Source organism: Lampetra planeri, unplaced genomic scaffold (assembly GCF_965212315.1).
Source record: "Lampetra planeri unplaced genomic scaffold, kcLamPlan1.2.h2 scaffold_1178, whole genome shotgun sequence".
In the NCBI taxonomy this organism is placed as follows: domain Eukaryota; kingdom Metazoa; phylum Chordata; class Hyperoartia; order Petromyzontiformes; family Petromyzontidae; genus Lampetra; species Lampetra planeri.
In genome coordinates, this window is record NW_027613891.1 from 22,577 (window position 1) to 32,347 (window position 9,771).

The 9,771-nt window shown below is 38.6% G+C and overlaps 1 pseudogene; it reads right to left on the reverse strand.

Annotated features, from left to right (window-relative positions):
* Positions 1-7,422: 7,422 nt before the first annotated feature.
* LOC144738817 (18S ribosomal RNA) lies at positions 7,423-8,230 on the reverse strand (annotated as a pseudogene).
* Between the last annotated feature and the right edge of the window lie 1,541 nt (positions 8,231-9,771).

The window sequence follows — 9,771 nt, forward strand, 5'->3', positions numbered from 1 at the left end:
AGTTTCGATAATAACAAGTATAGGGATGAGTGCAATTGGGGTGCCTTCTGGTAATAAGTGGGCTAAGGCTTCTGTTGGTTTTTTTTGTAAGCCGATAAGAACCGTAGCTAATCATATTGGTACTGCTAACCCTATATTTATTGATAGTTGGGTAGTAGGTGTATATGTGTAAGGTAATAACCCTAGAAGGTTGATTGTTAGGATAAATATTATAGAGGCTATACAGATTAGGGCTCATTTGTGTCCTTGTGAGTTGATTGGAGTAAATAGTTGTTTAGTGATAGTTATTAGTGTAGGTATCAGTAGTGTGTGGTAGCGAGATTTAATAAAATTTGGTGTTTGTAAAATTAGTAAAATACTAGGGATTAGTATAGCTAATCAGGCTAGAGGGAGCCCAAATATGGTTGGGGATTTAAATTGGTCAAAAATTGCTAGTGTCATGGTCAGGTTCAGGTGGGTTGTTTGGGTTTAGTGGCTTGTTGAGCAGAGACGGTGTTTTGTGTTTGGTAAAATATAATAGTTGGCATAATTAGTAATAAAATAATTAATCATGATACTGTAAGTATAGAAAATCAAGGAGCGGGCTCAAGTTGTGGCATATCACTAAGGGAGAACATATTCACCCATCTTCAGCTTAAAAGGCTGATGCTAAGTTAGCTTCTTAGTGGCAGTATATATGTTAGGATTCTAATACATCAGTAGTTCAACTTTCGAAATATGAGAGAGGAACAGCTTCTAGTGCGATTGGTATAAAACTATGATTTGCACCGCAGATTTCTGAGCATTGACCAAAATATAGGCCTGGTCGAATTGTAATAAATGTTGCTTGATTTAATCGGCCTGGGACTGCATCTACTTTAGTACCTAAAGATGGGATAGTTCAGGAGTGGATTACATCTTCTGATGTAATTAACATGCGAATAGGGGATTCTATTGGTACTACGATGCGATGGTCTACGTCTAGAAGGCGGATTCCTCCTGGCTCTAGTTCATTAGTTGGCGTTATGTAAGAGTCAAATTCGATCTGATTATAATCAGTGTATTCATAGGATCAGTATCATTGATGTCCAACTGCTTTAATTGTTAAATGTGGGTCACTGATTTCGTCGGTAAGGTAAAGAATGCGTAGGGATGGAAGAGCAATTATAATGAGGACAATGGCTGGTATAACTGTTCATACGATCTCTACTTCTTGAGAATCAAGAGAGTGTTTATTTGTGAATCGGGTAGTAACTATCAGAGTAATAAGATAGAAAATTAGTACACTAATTAAGAATACAACTGTTAGAGTGTGATCATGAAAATGAATAAGTTCTTCTATGATAGGGGAGGCTGCATCTTGAAGTCCTAGTTGAGCTTGCTGTGCCATAAGCAAGATACATGAGTATAAGCTCATAATATTACCTTGACAAGGTAGTGTAATAGTTTTACTAGTATCTTAAGAAAGTGGCAGATATGGTTATGCACCTGGCTTGAAACCAGCGTAGGGGGGTTCGAATCCCTCTTTTCTTGAAGTTAGCTTGGACATAGGCTGGTTCTTCATAAGTATGGTAGGGAGGTGGGCAGCCATGAAGTCATTCAATATTAGTGTTGAGAAGGTCTGTAGCAACAGCTTTGCGTTTAGAAGAGAAGGCTTCTCATAAGATAAATATAAATAGTATAACGGCAATTAATGAGATTGTTGATCCAATTGAGGAAACTACATTTCATGTAGTGTAGGCATCTGGGTAGTCTGAGTAACGTCGTGGTATGCCAGCTAAACCTAGGAAATGTTGGGGGAAGAATGTAAGATTTACACCAGTAAACATAATTACAAAGTGTGCTTTTGATCAGGTTTCGTTAAGTGTATAGCCCGTGAATAGTGGGAATCAGTGGACGAAGCCCGCCATGATTGCGAAAACAGCTCCTATAGATAATACATAATGGAAGTGGGCTACTACATAGTAAGTATCATGAAGGATAATATCTAGTGATGAGTTGGATAAAACGATTCCGGTGAGTCCTCCTACAGTGAATAAGAAAATAAAGCCTAAGGCCCATAGTATGGGGGTGTGTCATACGATTTTTCCGCCATGGAGAGTAGCTAGTCAGCTAAAAACTTTAACTCCTGTTGGGATGGCAATAATTATTGTGGCTGATGTAAAGTAGGCTCGTGTATCAACATCTATTCCTACTGTAAATATGTGATGGGCTCATACAATAAACCCTAGCAACCCAATAGCCATTATTGCTCAGACTATTCCTATATATCCAAATGGTTCTTTTTTTCCGGAGTAATAGGCAACTACATGAGAGATAATTCCAAAGCCTGGTAAGATTAGAATATAAACTTCAGGATGTCCAAAGAATCAAAATAGATGTTGGTAAAGAATTGGGTCTCCTCCCCCTGCAGGGTCGAAGAAAGATGTATTTAAATTACGATCTGTTAAAAGTATAGTAATGGCGGCTGCAAGTACAGGAAGTGATAGAAGAAGGAGGACTGCAGTAATTAAAACGGATCAAACAAATAAAGGAATTTGGTATTGTGTTATAGTTGGGGGCTTTATATTAAAAATTGTTGTGATAAAGTTGACTGCCCCTAGAATTGATGAAATACCAGCTAGGTGAAGGGAGAAAATTGTTAAGTCAACAGAGGCCCCTGTGTGGGCTAAATTTCCTGCTAGGGGTGGGTATACGGTTCATCCCGTTCCGGCCCCTGCTTCAACTCCTGCGGAAGCTAAAAGTAGAAGGAGTGAGGGTGGAAGTAGTCAAAAGCTTATGTTGTTTATACGTGGGAAGGCTATATCTGGGGCGCTAAGTATTATTGGTACAAGTCAGTTTCCGAAGCCTCCGATTATAATTGGTATAACTATAAAAAAGATTATAACGAAAGCATGGGCGGTTACGATAACGTTAAAGATTTGATCGTCTCCTAGTAAAGTGCCTGGTTGACTTAATTCTGCCCGAATTAGGATGCTTAAAGCAGTTCCCACTATTCCTGCTCAGGCCCCAAAGATTAGATATAGGGTGCCGATGTCTTTATGATTAGTAGAGAATAATCAACGAATGAGAGTCACTGGTAGGATGGCCGAATGTTTAGGCGGTGGGCTGTAGACCCGCTTACAGAGATTCGATTTCTCTTCCTGTCAAATTGACCCTGTGGTGAAGTTCACATCAGATTGCAAATCTGAAGATACAGAAGTATACTCTGTTGGGGTCTATAGATCAAAGCTAAAATTAGCACTTAGCTGTTAACTAAGAGGTTGTAAGTATAACACTTGCTGGTCTAGTAAAAATTTTAGCTTAATATAAAGCATCTGATTTGCGTTCAGAAGATGTGAGTGTGTCTTGCAAATTTTATAATCAGAAATTAAGGGTAGTATCCCTTACTGTAAGCTTTGAAGGCTTAGAGTCTATATAACTTAAATTTCTAGTACATAATAAAGATCGCTATTAGCTGAGGTGTTAGAATGAATAGATTAATTGATAATATTGTCATTAAAGCTATAGGCTTATTTGGGGTCACACGTCAAAGAGTAAGATTTGTTGTTGGACATGGAGGTGATAAAATGATTGATAAGTAGCATATGCGGGTATAAAAAAATAAACTTAACAATGAGCCTATTATTATTATAAACAGATAGATAACAAGGTTTTGGTTGGCGAGTTCAACTGATGCTAAAAGTTTATTGGTAAAACCTGTTAGTGGGGGGAGGCCACCTAGAGATAATAGAAGAAGTAATAAAAGTATTTGAGAAATTTGATTGTGCTTATTTATGGTAAGTGCTGTAATTTTATTAGCTTTTAAAGTGTTGAGGTTAATGAATGTTGTGCTTGTAAGTAAGCAATAGATTAGTGTTGTAACTCAAGTAATTGTTGGGTTAAAGGGAGCTATGCTAGCAATTCAGCCTATGTGTGCGATTGATGAGTAGGCCATAATTTTTCGTGTTTGAGTTTGATTTAGGCCCCCCCAACCTCCAACAAACACTGATAATAAAGCTGGGCCAAGAATAAATGCATTATTTTGATCTTGTGCAATTTGAATAAGGAGAGTAATTGGGGCTAATTTTTGTCAAGTTGCTAGGATCATGCCTGTAGTAAGATCTAGGCCTGCTATTACTTCTGGAAGTCAGAAGTGTATTGGAGCTATACCTAATTTAAATATGAGAGCAAGAGTTATAGCGTTAAGGATAATTGGGTCGCTTGATGGGCTGATTGCTCAATTTCCTGAGTGCCAAGCGGCTAAACAGGCAGTAACAAGAAGTGTGGCAGAGCCTGCACTTTGAGCAATGAAGTATTTAGTAGTTGCTTCAATTGAACGTGGGTGATGTGTTTTAGCTATTAGCGGGATAATAGCAATTGTATTAATTTCTAATCCGATTCAAGCTAGAATTCAGCTGGTGCTTGAGAATGTTACAAGTGTGCCAAGACCTAGAGTTATTAGTAGTGTAGATTGAATTAAGGGGGATAGCATATAGTAAGAGATGCTGGTAACATCATATTTGGGGTATGGGCCCAAAAGCTTTATTTAGCTTATCTTACTTAGGATGTGGTGTAATGGAAACACGGAGGGTTTTGGTCTCTCAGATTAAGGTTCGAATCCTTTCATACTAACGAGGAAGAAAGGGGGTAATATCCCCTGTAGCCACTCTATCAAAGTGGTTCCTATTTTCGGACATACTTCCACTGTTAAAAATCCAGTTTATTATTAGTGTTTATATTTGAGGTACTCCTGCCCCCCCCAGTGACACAGCGAGGGATAGTTGAAGAGTAAAAAGGGCTAGGTTGAGGGGTAGAAAATTCTTTCACATAAGGTGTATCAGCTGATCATATCGGAATCGGGGGTATGAGGCTCGGATTCAGAGGAATAGGATAATGAGTGGGGTTGCTTTTATTATTACATTAATAATTGGTAAAATATTTAAATTGTTTGGTCCAAGAGGTCCTAGAAATATAATTGCTGTAAGGGTATTTATAAATAAGATATTAGAGTATTCAGCCAGAAAAAATAAAGCGAATGGACCTCCAGCATATTCTACATTAAAACCAGAGACAAGTTCTGATTCTCCCTCAGTTAAATCGAACGGGGTTCGGTTTGTTTCTGCCAAAGTAGAAACAAATCATATTGCTGCTAGTGGTCAGCTTGAGAGTAGGAATCAGGTGTGTTCTTGCGTATAAATAAAGGCTTGAAGGGAAAATCCTCCTGTTAAAATAATTAAACATAATAGAATTAAGCCTAGGCTTACTTCATATGAGATGGTTTGGGCTACGGCTCGAAGTGCTCCGATTAGCGCATATTTTGAGTTAGAGGCTCAACCTGAGCCAAGGGTGGCGTAGACTGATAAGCTTGAAATTGCTAAAATTACAAGAAGAGTAAGATTAATAGTGGAGATTGACTGTGGTATGGGAATAAATATTCAGAGCGATAGAGCTAAAGTTAGCGCTATAATGGGGGCTGCGATAAATAAGGCTGGGGAGGCTGCGGTGGGTCATACGGGTTCTTTTAGAAATAATTTTACTCCGTCTGCAATAGGTTGTAAAAGTCCTATAAATCCGACAACATTTGGTCCTTTGCGAAGTTGTATATAACCTAGGGTTTTTCGTTCAACTATTGTTAGAAATGCTACTGCAAGCAGGACTATTAAAACTAAAATTAAAGTGGATGTTAATATAACTAGCATAATTTATTTGGAAGGGGATTTGCACCCCTGGTATAAGGGCTTAAACCTTGTGCAATTACTGAGCTCTGCCACCCAAATAAACTTGTCTAGTTATTATTTTAAGTTGCTTACTATTCTTATTAAGTTGGTCTCATAAGATTGATGTAGGGTTTGCATTAGTGTATTGACCCTTACTTCTGCCGGTCCTTTCGTACTAGGGAAGTAGCAAACATAGATAGAAACTGACCTGGATTACTCCGGTCTGAACTCAGATCACGTGGGGCTTTAATCGTTGAACAAACGAACCTTTAATAGCTTTTGCGCCATTGGGGTGCCCCGATCCAACATCGAGGTCGTAAACCCTTTCGTTGATTCGGGCTCGTGGAAAGGATTGCGCTGTTATCCCTGGGGTAACTTGTTTCGTTAGGCAGCAAGTGATGCTGGGTCTATTAACGTTAGTTCTACTAGTGCTTAGAGTTGTAACTCTAGGCTAAGAAAATTGTATTTTCGTCGTCGTGGATATTACTTTTGTTCCGTGGTTGCCCCAACCTAAAACTGTGCATCGTGAATAATGATTATGCGATGTAAATGTTTGGAAGCTCCACAGGGTCTTCTCGTCTTATGGGTTTATACCCGCCTTTGCACGGGTAGGTCAATTTCATTGATAGGGATAAGGAGACAGTTATGCCCTCGTGTAACCTTTCATTCTAGTCTTAATTTACAAGACAAGTGATTACGCTACTTTTACACGGTCAAAGTACCGCGGCCATTCAATATTAATCATTGGGCAGGTCTTGCCTCCAATAGGCGATTCTTATCTGGAGGTGATGTTTTTGGTAAACAGGCGAGGCATGTGTTTGCCGAGTTCCTTCTCATCCTTTATATCTTCTATATTATGTTCCAGTGTAGGGTTAACGGTTATTAGTTCTTGTTTTTCCTGTCGGTAGTCATGTTGTTGATTTCCTGTTGTTTTAAGGGCCGTTAATTTCCAGTGGTTGGTCCGATCTGGTTTACACTTACATTTAGAGGGGTGCGACCTCAAATTACTAATCTTAGCAGGATATTTCCTATTATATAGGATTACTTAATAGTGGTTATAGGGTCTTTATATATTATGGTATTTAAAGTTTAGTAAACTTAAGCTGTAACGCTTTTCTTCTTGGTGGCTGCTTTTAGGCCTACTTAAGTTTATAAGTTGGATATTATCTAATCAATAGAGCTGTATCTCTGTTCACTAGGGCTGTACCCCTAGTGAATAAAACTTAAAATGTAGAGTAGTAAGATGTTTAAATTTATAAGTAATTTTGTTGCTTATCTACAAATTAAGATCAAGCTTAAACTTGTTTCTTAAGTAACCAGCTATCACTAGGCTCGGTAGGCTTTTCACCTCTACCCAGGGCTTTTTCCAATCTTTTGCCACAGATACGGATTAACTCTTATAGGTAATCCCAGGGTAGCTCGTCTAGTTTCGGGGAGGCGGCAGTATTTTCGGGTTTACTTGCTAAGCCATGATGCAAAAGGTACAAGATTTTATCTTTGCTTTACTTTACTTAGTTGATCTGTTTCATCACTTTTTCAATGTTCCCTTGCGGTACTATATGTGTTTTATTTTTCTATCACCTATACTAAAATGGGGGCAATGGTTTGCTGTAAATGTGTGAATGTTTTATAATCATAAATTAAAAGTTGTTAGATAAATATACTCAAATCAGTAATCAGAAGATCTTGAATCGCACAAGAATATTTTCGGTGTAAGGGAAATGCTTAACTTTTAAGCTATCTTCTGTTTTCCAAGCGCACCTTCCGGTACGCTTACCATGTTACGACTTTTCTCCGGGAGGGGTGTGGGAGAGTGACGGGCGGTGTGTACGCACCCTAGTGGCCAACTTCAACTAGACAAACTATTCTTGTTTACTGCTAAATCCACCTTCAAAATTATTTCATTAAGTTATTCGTATACTCTGGGGAGAGAGTGTAGCCCATCTCTGCCTGCCTCATAGGCTGCACCTCGACCTGACGTATTTGCATAGATAGCTTCTTTGCCTACGGTTATTCTTTTATAAGGTTGGCTGGCGACGGCGGTATATAGACTGGGGGCGAGAGGCGGCGGGGTTAAAACGTGGGGTATCGGGTTATAGGACAGGCTCCTCTAGGTGGGTTTAGGGTGCCGTCAAGTTCTTTGGGTTTTAAACGATTGTTCGTAGTGCCCTGGCGACGGTGGTTTATTTATGGCAGGCATAGCGGGGTATCTAATCCCGGTTTGTGAGTTTTGCTTTCGTGATGTCAAAGTGAGTTTATTAATATAGATTCTTTCGATGTTGAGATATTTAAGCATACCTATTCAACTAGCAGGCATGATGGCTTCTATAGTATTAGTTAAGCTAGTATTTTAATCACGCTTTGTGCCGGAGATATCAGCTTGAGCTCCTCGTATAACCGCGGTGGCTGGCACGAGGTTTACCAGCTCTAAAATACGTAACTTAGTCGGGCTTGCGTCCATAGCTTAAGGTTTATCACTGCTGAGTACCCTTGAGGGTGTGGGTGGCTAGGTGTTGTGGGCTAACTTATTGTGAGCCTGATACCATCTCTTTTTTATGTTTATAGTTAAAGGAGGTCCTCACGGGAGTGCGGAAACTTGCATGTGTAATTTCATATATAGTTGATATTAAGGCTGGAACTAATCCTTTGTGTCAAGGGGTTCTAAAACCATCTGAGCATCTTCAGTGCTCTGCTTTAATGTTAAGCTACTCTTGACATTTGAAAATCAGAGGGTAATTTAATGTTAAGATGCTAGCTTTGGGAGCTAGATACAGGGGTTTGAATCCCCTTCCTTTGAAAAATCTGTATGTTAAGTTTCAGTTGAATTTACCGGTGTTCTTTGATAGCAGAATTAACTTGTTTTCTAGGCGACCTAGAATTGGAAAGATTAAAATAAAAATTATAAAGTACACTGTTGATGCAATTTGTGTTATTAAAATAAATGGGTGTTCAGCTGGTTCTCCCCCTAGTCAAGTGAGTAGCGCTAGATCAGCAATCAGAATCCAAAATGTAACTTGGGCGAGCGGACGAAATTGAATGCCTCGTTGTTTAGAGGTGTGGGTAAAGGGGATAACCAGGAGGATTATGATGGCTGCTGCTAAAGCTATGACCCCACCTAATTTATTAGGAATAGATCGTAGAATCGCATAGGCGAACAGGAAGTATCATTCTGGCTTAATGTGAGGTGGGGTACTAAGAGGGTTGGCATAAATAAAATTGTCTGGCTCACCTAGTGCATTTGGGGCTAAAAGAGAAATTATAAAAAGAACCCCAAGTAAAATAACAAAGCCAAAAATGTCTTTGAAAGAGAAGTATGGGTGAAATTGAATTTTATCCAAATTAGAGTTAATTCCTAGGGGGTTACTAGATCCTGTTTGATGGAGGAATATAATATGGATTATAGTTATTGCTGCTAGGATAAATGGTAAAATAAAATGGAATGTAAAAAACCGGGTTAATGTGGCGTTTGATACTGAGAAGCCGCCTCATAATCATACTACAATATCATCTCCTACATAAGGTACTGCTGAAATTAAATTTGTAATAACGGTTGCCCCTCAGAAGGATATTTGCCCTCATGGTAGTACATAACCAACGAAAGCAGTAGCTGCAGTTAATGCAAATAAGATGACTCCAACGTTTCATGTTTCTTTATATAAATAAGAGCCGTAGTAGATCCCTCGCCCGATGTGAGCATAAATACAAATAAAGAATATAGAGGCCCCATTGGCATGAAGATTTCGTATAAGCCATCCGTTGTTAACATCACGACAAATGTGTATAACTGAAGAGAAGGCTAGTTCAGTGTTGGCGGTATAGTGTATCGCAAGAATTAGTCCTGTAATAATTTGTAAGATCAAACATAGGCTTAAAAGTGAGCCAAAATTTCATCAGGCTGAGATATTAGCAGGAGAAGGAAGGTCAACTAACATGCTACTACCAAGTGATAGGAGTGGGTGAGTTTTTCGAAGAATGGTTGGTGGGTGGGACATAATCAGATAACGTTTAAAATTACAATTAAAAAAAAAAATTTTAAAATTACAATTAAAAAAAAAAATTTTAAAATTACAATTAAAAAAAAAATTTTAAAATT